A 16,483-nucleotide genomic window follows, 5' to 3' on the forward strand; every position below is an offset into this window, starting at 1 on the left:
CCTTTCAAAATACAAGGGGGGACGTAAAAGGAGGCCGGGATATTTCGCAGCCTCTCCTCAGTCGGAAAATACGTAATTTTCGTCATTCGCGTCGCGCTGACGTGAGTTTTCAAGAACCATAGAGATGATGGTTGTAATTTAGAGGCGGGGATTAACTCCGGACCTACGTTTGGACTGGAGATAAAAGCTAGAAATGTGGCGAATTTATACCTTCTCCCTAGTAAATTAGATATCGCTTCTTGGTTCCATCTTGGCGCTAGAAAGCAGCTACCCGCCTGTGTGTTGGTTTTGTGAGTTTTTCTTTGCACGAAATTTGTGGAATGGTCTATACGTTACGTATTCCAGTCACGCGCTCATCCCAACTCATCCCAGTCGAGCTAAAATAGCTGATTCCATAAGAAAAATCCGGCGGGATAGTACGAAGAAGTTGAAGAAGAAGAAGAAAAAAAGTCACCCTACAACCTTTTTCCTTCGAATGGCTTCCTTTCAAAGGCCAAGTATCTCGGAAACAAGAAAAAAGTACTTAAAAAAGTTTAAGTTTTCCTCCGCCCTCCCACCCCTAAAGAGGGCTTCCGAAGATTGGACTTATTTTTCCTCCATTTCAATTCGAATGTACGTTGGATTACTTGGGTACGTGTTAGAGGACATATTTAAAGGGAGACTAAAGGTGGCAATTAAGAAATGCCTCGCTTCTTTGGATGCAGCGTAGTGTTTAGGGATGCAAATGGGTTTGTCATTTACCGGTAATTTGCCAAATATCGCCATACAAAGTTTTTTGGGTTTACTGAATAGATCTTACGTTTGTAAAGAGTAGCTAATACATTGACATTTTGACAATGGCTGGCCGACTTGTTTATATCAAACTTTGTTCAATTACCGTTTGTCGGTATTTAAAAATTTTAGAGAAATGTAACAGTAAATTATCGTTTTTTTTTCAGTTATGGTTAATTGGTTTATAATGCCAAAATAATGTTTGCAAAAGCACCGATACAGACGCTAAATCAGAGGGGTGGACACTGTGAGCACAGATGTAAGTTCACAGAGTTTTACTTGACAGTATACCGTATTCAAAGCCAATGCCTTTGTGGTTAATTTCTAGAGTGCATGTCCCTTCACACAAATGTAATTAGTTGGAATAAAGCCAGATTCAATATTTACTAATTACATTAATTAAGTACCACAAGTTTAACACTTCATATAGCGCATTTATTCGGTCAAGGTTACTGAGGATACTGAATGTCAGACACTAACGAAGGGGCGTCGACAGCTTATGGCGGCAACCATGTAAATGCCTCTCGTAAGTCGACCACGGTTTTAAAATTTCAATATGAACATTTTGGTAAGTCTCAAAGATTGTAATTTGAAGTGATTTTGGTCATCTATTTGACCATTTCAGCATCACTTTAGGCGCATCCCTCGTTGACAGCACTGTATTTTACAAGTAGAACAGAACTGGCGAGCATTTATCAGGATAAGTGAGGAGAGCGAATCGAAGGGCTGGACAACTTCGACTTCGCTACGGACTTTGATTCAAAATGATGGCCGATTACGATAAGTTTCGTCAAAATTAATGGGTACTGGGGCTGGAATATCAGGGCTATCGATTAGGCTCAATGATTTACGATGATCCCGTCAAGGGGGCGCGAGAAATACGTTTTTTGGAAGGAGGATTGGAGAGCCATAGGGGTGCTGCGGAAAAAAAATGACGCAGATATTCTGGGATTTTTTTTTGTTTTAGCCGCGGAGGTGGACCAACTTGGATGACCTTTGCGACCGTTAATGACCTTATCATTATGGCATTACGGTGTGTGTGTGCGCTCGCCCTCATTTTTCTCCGTGCCCTTCTTTTTCGTGGAGGTAATCTATCCCATTTTGCGTTGTCTTTATAACTTATAACAAGAAATGATGAGGTTTTCAGTTTCTTTCAAATTTGGTATTTTTATTTTTTGGTATTATATTGTTTGGAAAATAAGAAAGAACAATTTCAGAAAGAATGAAAAAAAATTATCAAAAAATCTGTAATTACGTTGCGAACTCTATAATCTGATTGTTAGAGTAATCTCAAAGGTAAATAATTAGATAGAGATCCAGTTTTTGACCTACATTTCGTTGTAATAGATATTATTTCTGCTGGAATGAAAATTATGGTTTAATAAGGATATTTGAATTGAAAAAAATATATTTATATATTTTAAAGGGGCAGAAAACAACTCAATTAGAAAATACAGTGTGTTCCTCCAAAAAAAAGGGTGGTAGAGTCGTAATACAGGGGGTTCTATGGGCGATTTTGAGTCGAAATTGTTCTATGACATTTAACAACAATCTAAGCTTTATCCATGGAGGTATGTCCACACTAAGCTTGCATGTGGCTTATTTACAGGCGGGATCTATGAGGGACACGGTTCACAAGTTAAGATTGGAGTGATTTAAGGATGACCCCTCAAATTTAATTTAAATTAGCATTTTCCTTCATCAGTTTCTTAATTAATTTGAAGGGGTCATCCGTAAAACACTCGAATCATAAATTGCAAACAGTGGGTCATTACGGCACAATGCCTTTTTATACCCTGTTCCATAAATTTGTCACTGGTTACTGAGAGCCTGTGACTAGTCATAGGTTCTCGTAAAGCGACACCTGGTGAGGCGCTGTCAAAGGCTAGTACAGACTAAATAGGAAGATGGACTACAAAATTAACCGAGTATAGTCAATTCTCGCTTGTCGTTCTCGAACTAGCTCGAGCTGTAACTTCTGTAGCATTACCTAGTATAGATAGTGTTATACTTATGGAAGATATCTTATAAACTTATGCTGTATTCATACTTCTTCGATACTTCTAGGGTCGGCTAGTTATTTCATCTTCCCTTTATATATGCTAGTAGTTAATTCGAAAACATAAAGCGGAAGCAATACGCCCTCTACAATTTATTTAAATTACCGTGTTTGGTTTTAGGTTGGTTGGCAACCGCGTATTATAATTCAATTTTCGAAATTCCTTCTGAATTATAATTTATTTCTTGAAACAATAATATTTTTTTAAAGAAATTTATACGCTAATATAGTCGCGTTAATCATTTCGTCCCCTAAAAATAAAAACTCGGTCATACATTGTAAAATGCTAATTTATTCAGAGTGACCAATTTAGAGGGTTCTGTTTATTGTGGATTTCAATCTCAAAGCTAACTCGAAACTTATATAGATAGGGAATGTCACAACTCAGTATTAATTTTATGGGAAACATTTGAAGTGATTGATTTATTAGAAATCATCCTGGAGAGTGCTTATTTAATTTTTAACCATACCAAGAAGCGATATCTAGTTTACTAGGGAGAAGATATACGATGCCTAAGTATTCGCGCGCCATAGTCCCAGTCCCCCTTTCAAAATACAAGGGGGAAGTAAAATTAGGCCGGGCTATTTCGCCTCTCCGCGTCGAGCTGACGTGAGCTTTCAAGAACCAATGAGATGCTGGTTGTAATTTCGAGGCGTGGATTAACTCCGGACCTACGTTTGGACTGGAGATAAGATAAAGCTAGAAATGTGGCGGATTTACACCTTCTCCCTAGTAAGCTAGAATTCGATTTTTGACAATACTATTGTATTATAAATGTGAAAGTTTGCGAGTTTGGATGTTTATTTCGCAATACTGTTTAAACGGCTGAACGGATTTGGACGAAATTTACCACCTGGATTAACAAATAGAATGCTTTTTATGCCGTGAAAATTATTATTGTATATTTCTTATGGGATTTTAAAAATATCACTGGGTAATTCTTATTGAATTTTTAAAATAATTATTGGATAATTCTTATCCAATTTCAAAAATATTATTGTATAATTTTTAAAATAATTATTGGATGATTCTTATCCAATTTCAAATATATTATATTGTATAATTTTTAATATAAATGAATTAAAAAAACTGCATAATTCTTTTCCAATTTTAAAAACACAAATTCTTAATAGAATTTTAAAAATATTATTGGATAATTCTAATCGAATTGAAAATCGTTAAAGGATAAGTTCTTATTGAATTCTAAAAAAATTATTGAATAATTCATATTGAATTTTATAAATTATTCTAAAAGACATTTGAATTGAAATTATAAGGATATACAGAAAGGTACCTTCGCAACGTTAAAATAAACGGAAATTCAATTAAATACTTTTAATAGCTTCCATGGCGAGCAGACCCTCTGCTGCAGGCTTTACCATTAATTGAAGATGCTCAAGAAAGATTACCTATCACGCGAGATTAGCAAAAATTTTAATTGCAATTTTGGCTAGCAGGCATATCCTTTATCTAGGAAAACAACACCCGAAGCCAAGCATTTCATCAGAGTAGTAATACCTACGATGAAATTTTGGCGCCTGAAGCGAAATCAACGCCCAAGTAAAGATTATAGTATTAATATTAATGCACGACCCAAAATATGGAAGCTAATGTAATGTTTTTCAGATCATTTAAAGGCAGCTAGGTGATAATGCTTTCTACGAAGCTAAAAACAATGAACCTTAATTTATATAATAACCAAAGTATCTCTCCAAACGGGCCAATCAGTATTAAAGATCGTATATATTTTATACTTTATATTACAATAGCTTTGATCAGAGCGCTGTCGTGTTTTCATTTTATAAAGAAACCCAAATGAGATTATCATTAACCCCTTAAAAAGTATTGCCTTCCAAGGGATGGTGAAATAAAAGCAGTATTTATGTTTTCACGACGAGACCAAACGTAAATATTACATAGGCAATGTTGCCAGGCACTTATCCCCCTGGTTTTTAGTCTGCTGCCTTTTTAATTTTTATATACGGTAAAATTCCGCGAAGCTTTTTTTGGTGTCGAAACGTTAATCCTATGGAGGGTATGTTTATGAACATTTTGCTTAATTACTCGGCCCCTGTTTGACGCAAATTTCCCTGATTTCCCTGAATTTTACTAAAAATTCGAAATTTCCCTGATTTCCCTGAATTTTACTAAAAATTCGAAATTTCCCTGATTTCCCTGAATTTTACTAAAAATTCGAAATTTCCCTGATTTCCCTGAATTTTACTAAAAATTCGAAATTTCCCTGATTTCCCTGAATTTTACTAAAAATTCGAAATTTCCCTGATTTCCCTGAATTTTACTAAAAATTCGAAATTTCCCTGATTTCCCTGAATTTTACTAAAAATTCGAAATTTCCCTGAATTTTACTAAAAATTCGAAATTTCCCTGAATTTTACTAAAAATTCGAAATTTCCCTGAATTTTACTAAAAATTCGAAATTTCCCTGAATTTTACTAAAAATTCGAAATTTCCCTGATTTCCCTGAATTTTACTAAAAATTCGAAATTTCCCTGATTTCCCTGAATTTTACTAAAAATTCGAAATTTCCCTGAATTTTACTAAAAATTCGAAATTTCCCTGAATTTTCCCTGAGGTTTTCGTCAACTAGTTATTTCCCTGATTTTTCCAGGTTTTCCAGGTTTGTATGAACCTTGCATACTCTAGTAAACTAATATTATTTAACCACCACTTTGAAAAAACATTTGAAATGCAGCAACTAATTTCTAAATTTGGATACACGTTTTAAAAATTCTCTACATCACATTTATTTCAATAAAATCTACCGCAATATTGGAAATTTGTTGCCGATAATATACGTGTAAATTAAATCGTTGCAACGAGGCAATTGGCGCAATTTCAAATAGATATAGTTGAAGAACTCCGAAAGAGATGATAAGTGAATAAAGATAAATTTAACTCGCGTCGTCTGCTAGACTTTTGATTAGTACTTTTATGCTAAACAAAAACCATTCTCTTCTCGTTCAAGTTTCTTACAGATTTTGATTCAAAGGTTAGGAGCATACTAATAAACCACAATTTCAATCTCCCTTTAAGCGTGTAACTGAACTACCTCTCTATAAAATAAAGAACGATAGGTCAACACAGTAGTTTAGCGACGAAGATGTAATTGGCACTGGCATCATGAAGTCGTTTCTGATAAGAATGGGATATCAATAAAGAGTGACGCCCGATGGGTGGTTTTTCGTTACCTATCTTACAACATCCTTATTAGAGTTAATTTCTATTCGTCATTAAATATTTTATCGAAGACACGCTTGACCGAATTTGTCGAAGTTTATAATCTAAATAAGCTGCTTTCGTAAAACGCCTGCATGCCTGTGTGTGTTTGTGGTGTTATGTTGTAATATTATACGATACCCTGAGGAATGGATTAACTTTTAGTACCTTCTAACTTCAATGACCGAAATATTTTACATCGCGCTTTTAGATAACACCGGCAATGAAAGACGTCTTATATGGGGTCTTTCCGAAAGGGCTATTAAGAAATTAATGGACAATTTTGAGTCTAAAATTTTCTCTGACTTTTTGCCCTAAGAGACACCTTTAATTAAATTAAGAAAATGAAAGACAATTATTTCCAATTGCCATAAAACACTCTAAACACAACTGTGGTCAAAATGTCATATAACATTTTCGACTCAAAATCGCTTGAAGTAAATCTCCCTTAATTTCTGAGCTTTTTGAGAAACATCCTGTATAATATCAGGGATAGATTTAATTTTAGAAGTAGGAATGGAGAACGGTTAGTATTTTCTTCAGTCCGACTCATAGACCACCCAATATAGAGCCCCTACCTCCAACACGTAACGAAAAGTTTAAATTATCTTATTGGCTCATTTAAACCACGTTTTGATGACGTTGCTGATGGGGACGGCGAAAAATACGTAGTTCCTTTTTACTTCTGTCGCTATGACCCGCCTCTTCTTAAGTTCTTTCATACCCCCCACGTCCCGAGGAAGGGGTTCCGGGACTTTGACGAGCGCCCAGATTACTCTGTTCTCCATTCCTACTTATAAAATTAAATCTATCCCTGATAATATTAAAGAAGATACGAATAATTCGGTTTAAGCCTCGTCGTTAAGCAGACAACTTTTTAGAGTGGCCAATTACAGCCTCAACACAACATTACGTCATTATCCGCTTCATTGAGAGACCTTATTTTCTCATAACTTCTATAATATTGTAGATGGATACGTGGTTCTTATTGGTTCTAATTTGAAATATTCATTATTTTAAATGTTCTTTCGAATACAACAAAAAGAAAGAAATATTATTCAATTTTCATTATTTTAAAACACAGAATACAAATGAAAAACAGTGAAAAAGAAAGTCATTATTAGCACGAGGTCAATTAACTGAGAGAATCGTTAAGTCTAGCTTATGGCTTTGTCAGCCAAAATTAAAGCCCTTTTTGTTTTACGATCAGATGTTACACAATAATTCAAAAGCTTTTCGACCACCTTACTAGCAAATTTATTAAATTCAAACATATTAACATTTTAAATTTAGACCCCACATGCATTAAACATAATATTTGCTTTAGAATTTCAAATAATGTCCCGCCTTGATGTCTACAGTCATCAATGTCAATCATTTTTCTCGTTCCAGAACTTCCATTAACAATAAGGTAAACCCAGGTAAACCAGTTTCAAAGGGACATAATGAACATAGTAAAAGAAATACCTAAATTTATGACCTAGGGTGGTTTTTTTTTAAGTAAGCAAAACATACAGTTTTGAGAAACTTTGTGAAAAACACGTACGAAACCTTGTAGCGTCTAAAATGTTTTGCATTTTAATTTAGTTTAGTCATAACCTACACTTCGTAATGCTAGAGACTTGATGAGAGCTAGTTCGAGAACGACGCCAGAATTGACTACACTCTGTTTTGCAGTCCACTTTCCTATTTAGTCTGTACTAAGCCTTTGACAGCGCCTCACCAGGCGTCGCTTTACGAGAATCTATGACGTTTCACCTATGTCATTTCATGACAAACTTTTATGAACTTATGGTTTAGTTTGACTGGACGAGAGATAGGCTTAACTTCAAACACATGGTATATTTAAAAAGCATAGGTGATTTTTCCCGCGAAACTTAAGGATCTGTGTCTTCATACACGTTTTTTTTTTTGGTCAATTTCAAACTACGTAATATTATGAGAACAATACTTAAATAATAAATGTAAAAACACGACACCCGGGGCCGGTACCCGGTATGCCTAACGTTCCCCCCTCTCTTCTATCTCTCTGCAAAGTGATTCTTACTCCCCCCCCTCCCAAGAAAAAAAACTCGGTTCTAAGTTCTTCGTGTCGACTCATAAGACTGGTAATTTCGGCGAGGCCAAGAAAGACTATTCATTATCATGGGTGGAAAGATGGACAGTTCAGTCTATCTTTAGGGGTCAAATGTAGATTAGCTTTAAGCTATCAAATGCCCCCCAAAAAATAACTTACACGTTTAGCGGTACTATTGGGGTACGTTAATGCAAAAACACTGAATTATGGAGCGTACCTTAACGTGGATCTATTAGAATTATAAGTTAAGAATTAGCATAAGAAATTGTAGCATAATTTTTTTCCCGTCAAAATCTTTTATCAAAGTAACGAAAAACTAATAATGAAACTGAACAAGAAATAATTTTATAATATTAAACCATTAAGGGCTTTCGGTAGAATTTAAAATTTTTAGAAATTCTTAAATATTTTTGAATTTAATAACTTACAAACATGCACGATACCATAAACTAGTAATATAATACATTATTTTCAGACTAAGAAGGTTGATACCATTTACACCAGGAGACCAGGCTACTTGTCAGAAAAAGTGCAGTACCAAGTAGCCTCGCCTCTTGGTGTAAATGGTATCAATCCTCCTAGTCTGAGAACGATGTATAACCTCTCTTACCAAAATACACCAATTTACCTGAATTTGGTCTCGTCCAGAAGGACTTATTTTTCGATTTTCAAAATTACAGTAATTTCAACTGGTCAAGAATATATCTTTATATATTTACTTCGTGTAAATTTACTTTTTGCGGAACTGCAAAGAGCTGGCAATAGTCGACGTAATGATCCGATGAATGCCAGTACGAATATGTATACCGTTAACCATCTCCAAAATACAGTACAGATGAGTGTAAGTAAGCGTATAAAACAAGTTTGTACGTAAATGCACGATTAGAGGCTTTGCTTGTACTAAACCTTGGCGTTGCGTACCAATCCAAAGTAAGTAAGAAAAAAAATATTTTGAAGGCATTTCTCTATCCAGAAACGTGAGCTTATTTTTAGAAGATGACCCTAGTGTGTCCCAAAGAATCTTGGTAATTTTTCAGCAGGAGTTACTACTTCAGTTTAACTTGCCAATGGGATTTTTTCAAAAGAACTCATTTAGAAGCGACGAACCTTTACTTTGGAATAACCTTAACAAGGAAATTGTGTCTGGCAAGCCTGGTTTCATGGCATCGTTGCCGTTGGAGGAGAGAACACCGTTATTTGCCACACTTCGTTTTATCATCATCAAGCGAGAAAAACGAGCCAGAAGATTGGACACTCGGCACACACGCAAAAATGCGAGAAACATAAGAGAAACTCCCCCCATCACAAAGAATATATTTCAAGCTATATTTTTTTGTGGATTTATGGATTCCCTGATGAGGAGTCGTAAAGTCAGAATACACGAGCGAAGGGTCAAGAAAACCCGAGGTCAAATCATTTCGAGAAGAAATTTCTTAGACGCTTCCGAAGGACAATGGGGCCTATTTTCAAGGAAACTTTAGAATTTAGGGCACAAGAACAAATTGTTGTTATCCGCGTCTATTAAATGGTTTTTAGTAACAAGATAGCGTAAGTTTATGAGATATGTTTTGTAAGTTTGACAACATTGGTTACTAAAGGCTGGATGGTTGGTGAAATGTCAGATTCTTAAGGCCCCAATAAGTTAACTTAATTGTTCTTATTTTCTTTAATGTTGTAGACACAAAGGCACATTGTTACAGCTTGAATTATTCCTATTTTAAATGTTTTTACGAATGAAAAGAGAAACATTCTGGCATGAACCTTTCATTTGAGGGTGAAAAGGCAAAATCAAGTGATTTTTTTATCGATTCTTCTACGAATTATAAGACCAATCTGCATAGTGAAACATCCAGGAAATATACCTCCGAATTATTTTAAAATTCAAACTAGTTTGAGGAGATTTCATGGATAATTTGAAAGTTGCACCTCCGACCAATGACGTAAGGCTCCATATCTCGCGCCACAATTGTTCCATTTCGCGCAATTTTTATCAAATTTCAGGCTAAATTTCATTTGATATTGAGCGTGCCACGAGAATTTGGTTAACAAGAAGGCATTGCGTTACGCAATTGGTCGAAGGTGCAAATTTCAACTTATCCATGAAGTTTCAAACTAATTTGAATTTTAAAATCACTCGGAGGTTATTTCCTGGAGGCTGGATGTTTAACTATTTAGTCTGTACTAAGCCTTTGACAGCGCCTCACCAGGTAGGTGTCACTTTACGAGAATCTATAGCCAACGTCACTTCGTGACAAGCTCTCAGTAACTAGTGACAAACTAATGGAACATATCTTATGCACTTATGATATTAGTATAACGAACACTATAATTCTTGTCCTTTTTCAGTAATTTTCATGCAAAATTATTCAAGCTGCAAGATTCAAATTCAAATTCCAATTTCAGCAAATTTTAATCTAAGAAAAAAAAAACTGCATGCGATAAGTTTTATTTGTCTTTAAGATAGCTATATTTAAGATGAACGCAAAACCAAAAAAAAATATTTTTAGCAGAAGGCTAAGCAGAAAGAGAAAAATAAAAAACAGCATCACATTATACGCGTCAGTAATTTCCCGGATAAAGTGTGTAAAAAAAGGTTTTTCGACCCTTAAAATATATTTATTTTTTTTTCTCGAAATATAACAAGGCATCGCCATGCACAATCGTCGAATCGTGTAGTAGTTTCTGTATAATGATAGAAATCGGAAGAAATTCTTTATTTCTCACGACTGAGAGAGATGAGCACCCAACAATAGGGAAAAAAACAAAAATTAAAAATGTATTTTGAATTTATAAGAATGGAATATTTCCTTTCACTGTCGATTATATCGTAAACGAACTGTATCATTTCACAAAAAAAATAGAATAAAACAGTCAAGTAGTTTTTTTTAAAAAGAAAGATAAGTTTTTGAAAGGATAAGATCGACTAGATTAGCTTTTGTTCGTTCAAATCGTCGATCGTGAAATGGCCATCCCTTTTGGTTTCATGATCAACGAATTAGGCTTAAAGGGGTTACACTCTGAAGACCAAATTACTTTCCATCTTTTCCGTTTGAAATTAGTTAGGTTCATGAGACAAGTTCCATAAGTTTGTCACTGGTTACAAACTGGAGCTTGTCATAAAGTGACGTAGGTCATAGATTCTCTGGTGAGCCGCTGTCAAAGGCTTCATACTACAGACTAAATAGGAAGATGGACTGCAAAATTAACCGAGTGTAGTCAATTCTCGCTTGTCGTTCTGGAACTAGCTCGAGCTGTAAGTCTCTAGAATTGTGACGCCTGGTGAGTCGCTGTCAAAGGCTTAGTACAGACTATATGGGAGGATGGACCGGGATGGACTGCAAAACCAGGTGTAGTCAATAGCTTGTCGTTCTCGAACTAGCTCTCAGTAAGTCTCTAGCATTACGAAGTATAGGAAGTGTCATACTTATGGAACATACCTTATAAACCTATGATTTTACATATTAGATATCTAGAATATTAATATCCAATTTTTGTTACAATCATAACTTGTAAGGCAAAAAGTCATAGAAAAATTTCGACTTTAATCGCATATAGAACCACTATACTTCGATCCTACCACTCTTTTAAAATCATCCTGTATATCACATATTGACCAGTGACATTAAATATTACATTTCCGTAATTTGTCAAATTTCGGAGCGTGAAATAATCAAGCGATCAAACACATCTAATCAATAACATTATATAATTAATGCAAACATAAATCTGTTAAAAACATTTCTAATGTATCCCAAACAAATTAAAAACACTCTGCAGCACATGTAAATGAATTCCCCCTTAAATTGCATGAACAGTTTCTCGCTATGTAACTTTGTCCGTGGTTCAGTGATTACCACAATAAAGTATTTCGTCAAAACTTTGTCACCCTACGTATTTACCGGCGCTTTAACAAGGACAATTCGAATCCTTTAATATATTAATAAAAAATAATAAAATAAAATTTGTGACAACCTCGCGTATCTAATAAGTACTTCTTTAGTCCCTAAGGGGAAGTTATGTCGAAAGTGACTGGGATCAAGGGTCAAGGAGGTTTCCGAGATGGGAGAGAGCGAGAGACCTGCCCCCGTTTTAAATCTCATTTATCTTTATTTCGTACCTTTCATTAAATCGCGGAAAAGAAAAACGGGGTTTGAAGAAAAAGTTTTTATATCGTTATTATTATAAAGAAGCGGAAACGGTCACGCTCGACTTATCACAGACATTTGTCTTTTTAATAATTTTTTTAAAAAACAAAAAAAAAAAATGAAACAAAAATATATGAGCTTCCAAGGTTTTAACGCAATTTAAATTTACGAGCGGTTGGGTTTCGCAGTAATTATAATTTAAGACGTTTAATTAGAAATGGGTGCCTTTAGGCGCAACTAGATTGGTTGGGCTGGCTGCGGCTACAGATCCTTACAGGAAATACATTCGTTTTGATTTTGATTTTATATAATTTCATAATTATTCCTATTTCCTAAATTTCAAATTGAACCCGATCGAGAATTTCACGGAATTAACCATTGAATTTATTGGCTTCACACTGATAAGCAATTAATGGAATAGTAGAGTTTTATTTAGATTGCAAGTAGAAGTTTTGGTAGTTTTAATTAAATACTTGAGATGCGAAAAATAAACCTTAAAGGGCCAAGGCCCAATCAGAGAGTAAAATCTTGGGTTCCCTTCGGTCGTCGTCTCGTTAATTTCGTTAACCGTTTCGGTCGCGTTTGCACGTTCATTTCCATGTTCAGACGTGATAGCAGAAGACTTAAAACAAGTCACATGATATAATTGCGATTTTTGAGCCAAGACTTTCAAGAAATTTCGGTGTAACCAGGAGCAGATGACAAAGGAGTCTCGGACGCTAACCTCCATGACTCCTTTGTCAAGTCATCTTAAGAGGGAAAGACATTGGGTAAAACTTTGCCTTCCATCTCGGTGTTTGGCGCCTGCGCTGTAGTCTCCAAGTATCATGAGAGTGCGCAGAGACAGCAATGTATCAACCCCCTTGTATGTCCCTATACTAAGGGTTACCTACCCCTTTTTTAGAACGAAAAGGTCTATATCCGAGTAGACCATTTCGATGTAACTAAGAGGGCAAGACACGGGGAAAACACTGTCTACCAAATCAGTCAACCGACGGGCTCTGTTACTATTTCAGTGTTCGAATGCGTAAAAGATTCGCGGGTATAGTCCGAAAATTTTCAGTTTCGAGATGACACCATCTCGTTAGCCATTTCCTTTAGTCATAGGTCACTTGATCATGCCCAACTGACGCATGATGGAGTAAGCTATGCATTAGCAAATGTTATATGAACGGTTTTATTCTTGGCGGTGTTTGTTATTTTCGATTGACCTTTTCGACGTAAAAACTCAGTTTCGGGACATACAACGGGGTTGATACATTGCCGTCTCTGCGCACAATCTCCGGATACAAAAAGACTTCAGTGCAAGCCCCAAAAAGATAAGGTTATGACTGGTCAAAAAGTCTGAAACACATCGTGTTAAATTAGTGCTGAATAGGCATTTCTTAAAGAAAGGCAATGCGGTAGGGAATTTAAGATTTTGTTAATGGTTCTATGTTTATATTTCAGGTTTTAGTGTATTCCTAAACGTGCAGAGAAATTAACTTTTCTTTAGAGTACTGTACCATTTATTTTCGTTCTCTAAAAAGGATAGCACTTTTCTAAAACAAATATTAAAACGCTTGCTTTTGTTCATTGTTCACCCAAAACACGCTAATAAAAGGGGAAAAAAATCACTATCGCGCATGCCATGTTCAAAGAGAATATAGATGAACACGTGATACAAACAAATAAATAAATAAATATGTAAATTTAACCTAATTTTAAAATTAATATCCTCATTCGATACAACACTTAACCATAAGTTCATAATAAGTTTGTCACTGGTTACAAACTGGAGCTTGTCATGTAGTGACATAGGTTAAACGTCTTAGATTCTCGTAAAGCGACGCCTGGTGAGACGCTGTCAAAGGCTTAGTACAGACTAAATAGGAAGATGGACTGCAAAATTAGCCGAGTGTAGTCAATTTTCTTCTAGCTCGAGCTGTAAGTCTCTAGCATTACGAAGTATAGATACTTATGTAACATATCTTATAAACTTAATGACTCAACTAAACCCAAGCCCTTTTTAACATAAAAATTAACACCAAAATCCTAACGCGATTCGCAAATTTATCAAATATAACTTGGCCGTGATTTGAGGTGAAAAAATGCAGAAAAACATCATTAGTACAAAAATTAAGACGAGTAGAGACCGGTTCTCGATCCGGAGATAATCTCTTTTTGAACGAATAATTAACATTTTATTACGGGAAGAAATATGATAGAAATGGGAGGGGGAAAAATATTTTTGTTAGGAATTACAAATCAAGAAATCGACCTTCCTCAGTTAAGTTAGCATAGCCATAAAAACATGATTTTTTTTCTCCAGGTATACCAACCATAAGCATGACGAGTGGCCCCGCGTACTTACACCGTTCTATGTCTGACAGACGGCCGATCGGATCATTCACCTTAAAATAAAATATATATATATTTCCCCTTGAGTCTCATCTTCTTTAGTGGTGAAATGATATATTTTAAACGCTATGGCTTATGGTGCTTTATTATTTCAATACCGGCTTTTCTCCTATAGCTTCGAGACCAGTTCTATCAGTTTTATAAACTTTCAAGTTCAGACGAAAGGTTAAAAGTATGGGAGACTGGATAAATTCGAGGAAAATAAGATATTACCTGATATTACTAAACAACAAGTTTTGAAAATATAAAATTTCTTAAGTGATATTTTAAAAGAAAATTGAAAGAAATGATGGCAATATTTTAGATTGAATCTTGACCTTTTGCGTTCCAACAGTAAATATTTCGGGCCGCGTTCGAATTGCTACCATCATAAGTTTATTAGAAATGTTCCATAAGTATGACACTAAATATACTTCGTAATGCTATTGACTTACTGAGAGCTAGTTCGAGAACGACGCGAGAATTGACTACACTCGGTTTTGCAGAAATTGCAGTCCATCTAGGCCCTATTTAGTCTGTACTTAAGCCTTTGACAGCGCCTCACCAGGCGTCTCCTTACGAGAATCTATGACGTTTAACCTGCGTCACTTCATGACAAGCTCTCAGTAACGAGTGACAAACTTATCGAACATATTTTATGAATATATGCTACCAAGACCTGACTGACTGATAATGTTCAGCCCAAACCGCTTAATCTAGTAGGCCTAAATTTTGCAGATACGTTAGGTCTTGAATAGTAGATACACAATATTTTGTCCTAAGGGCCAAGTTATGTTCTAATTAATAATAATAAAATTAGAATTGTCTTTCAGTTTCTTTAATCTTAATTAAATTTAATGTGTCATCCATTAATCAACTTGTAAACGGTGGTCCTTAGGGCAAAATTTCATACAACATTTTGAACTCAAAATGGCCCATAGAGCCTTCTGTACTTTTGTGCTACAACCCTTTTTGGAAAACCCTGCAGACTATTATGATAATGGTCGAAAACGCCGCCATCTTGTAAAATGGCGGTGCAAAAAGTAACAAAAACTGCACAGTTCAACGCCCATCCCAAACGTTTAAGTGACGAGCATTGATACGAGATAACTTCAATCTTCATGGTTTGATAAATAAGTAGCAAAAAGAGTGAAATGCAATTTCCCACCAAAGTACTAATATTTTTATCCATTCTTGATGATGCGTGTAGCTATATTAACTTATAACGATATAATTATCGAATGACCCGATTGTCGAACTTGTAACCTTGAAAAATAATTAAGTCCTAATTAAGGCTTATATTTTAATTTTGCGAGATAATTGAAGGTCGGGATTTTTGGGTGGACGCGTTCCAATTTTAAGGCGTTTCAATATCGCGAAAGTAGAACAAAACCAACTGGTTCTAATTACAATTCATCGTTAAGTCTAATTCAGGTCTATAAAATTCCGAGAACTTTAGACTAGTTCTGACACCGTGTAATTAGGTGTACTTTCAAGCCAACTATAATTACAAATGAAAAAATGCCGCCAATTTCGTAATTAAATAGAGAATAAAAACCAAATTATCACGGTGTAAAGCGTAACTTAAAAACAAATACCATGAAGTTTTCTCATATTTAAGTTTCCTCTTCCTTAAATAAATTAAGTTAATCTCATTAAAGGACAAATTTCAGGAAATAAAATTACGTTTTTTGGTAACCATGAATTTGGCAGAAACCAAAAAATGGCCCATCATTAAAAAGAAAATATTAAAATAAAATATAATATTAAAGTTTTATGAAATTTTTAATTATTATTTGAAAACAAACTTCACA

The 16,483-nt window shown here is 35.0% G+C and overlaps 1 protein-coding gene and 2 long non-coding RNA genes across 3 annotated transcripts in view; 2 read left to right on the forward strand and 1 right to left on the reverse strand.

Annotated features, from left to right (window-relative positions):
* Positions 1 to 16,483, forward strand: part of LOC149702968 (uncharacterized) — a 201,414-nt gene that overhangs the window by 92,729 nt on the left and 92,202 nt on the right. The window lies entirely within an intron of this gene.
* LOC149702980 (uncharacterized) overlaps positions 1 to 16,483 on the reverse strand; it is a 68,252-nt gene that overhangs the window by 6,236 nt on the left and 45,533 nt on the right. The window lies entirely within an intron of this gene.
* On the forward strand, positions 937 to 1,593 carry LOC149702981 (uncharacterized). Its single transcript, XR_016381907.1, has 3 exons — positions 937 to 1,030; positions 1,220 to 1,297; positions 1,397 to 1,593. It is a non-coding gene; the product is annotated as an uncharacterized LOC149702981 (long non-coding RNA).

Source organism: Phalangium opilio, unplaced genomic scaffold (genome assembly GCF_054372755.1).
Source record: "Phalangium opilio isolate 3A_F unplaced genomic scaffold, DU_Popi_V2 ptg000017l_1, whole genome shotgun sequence".
NCBI classification, from domain to species: domain Eukaryota; kingdom Metazoa; phylum Arthropoda; class Arachnida; order Opiliones; family Phalangiidae; genus Phalangium; species Phalangium opilio.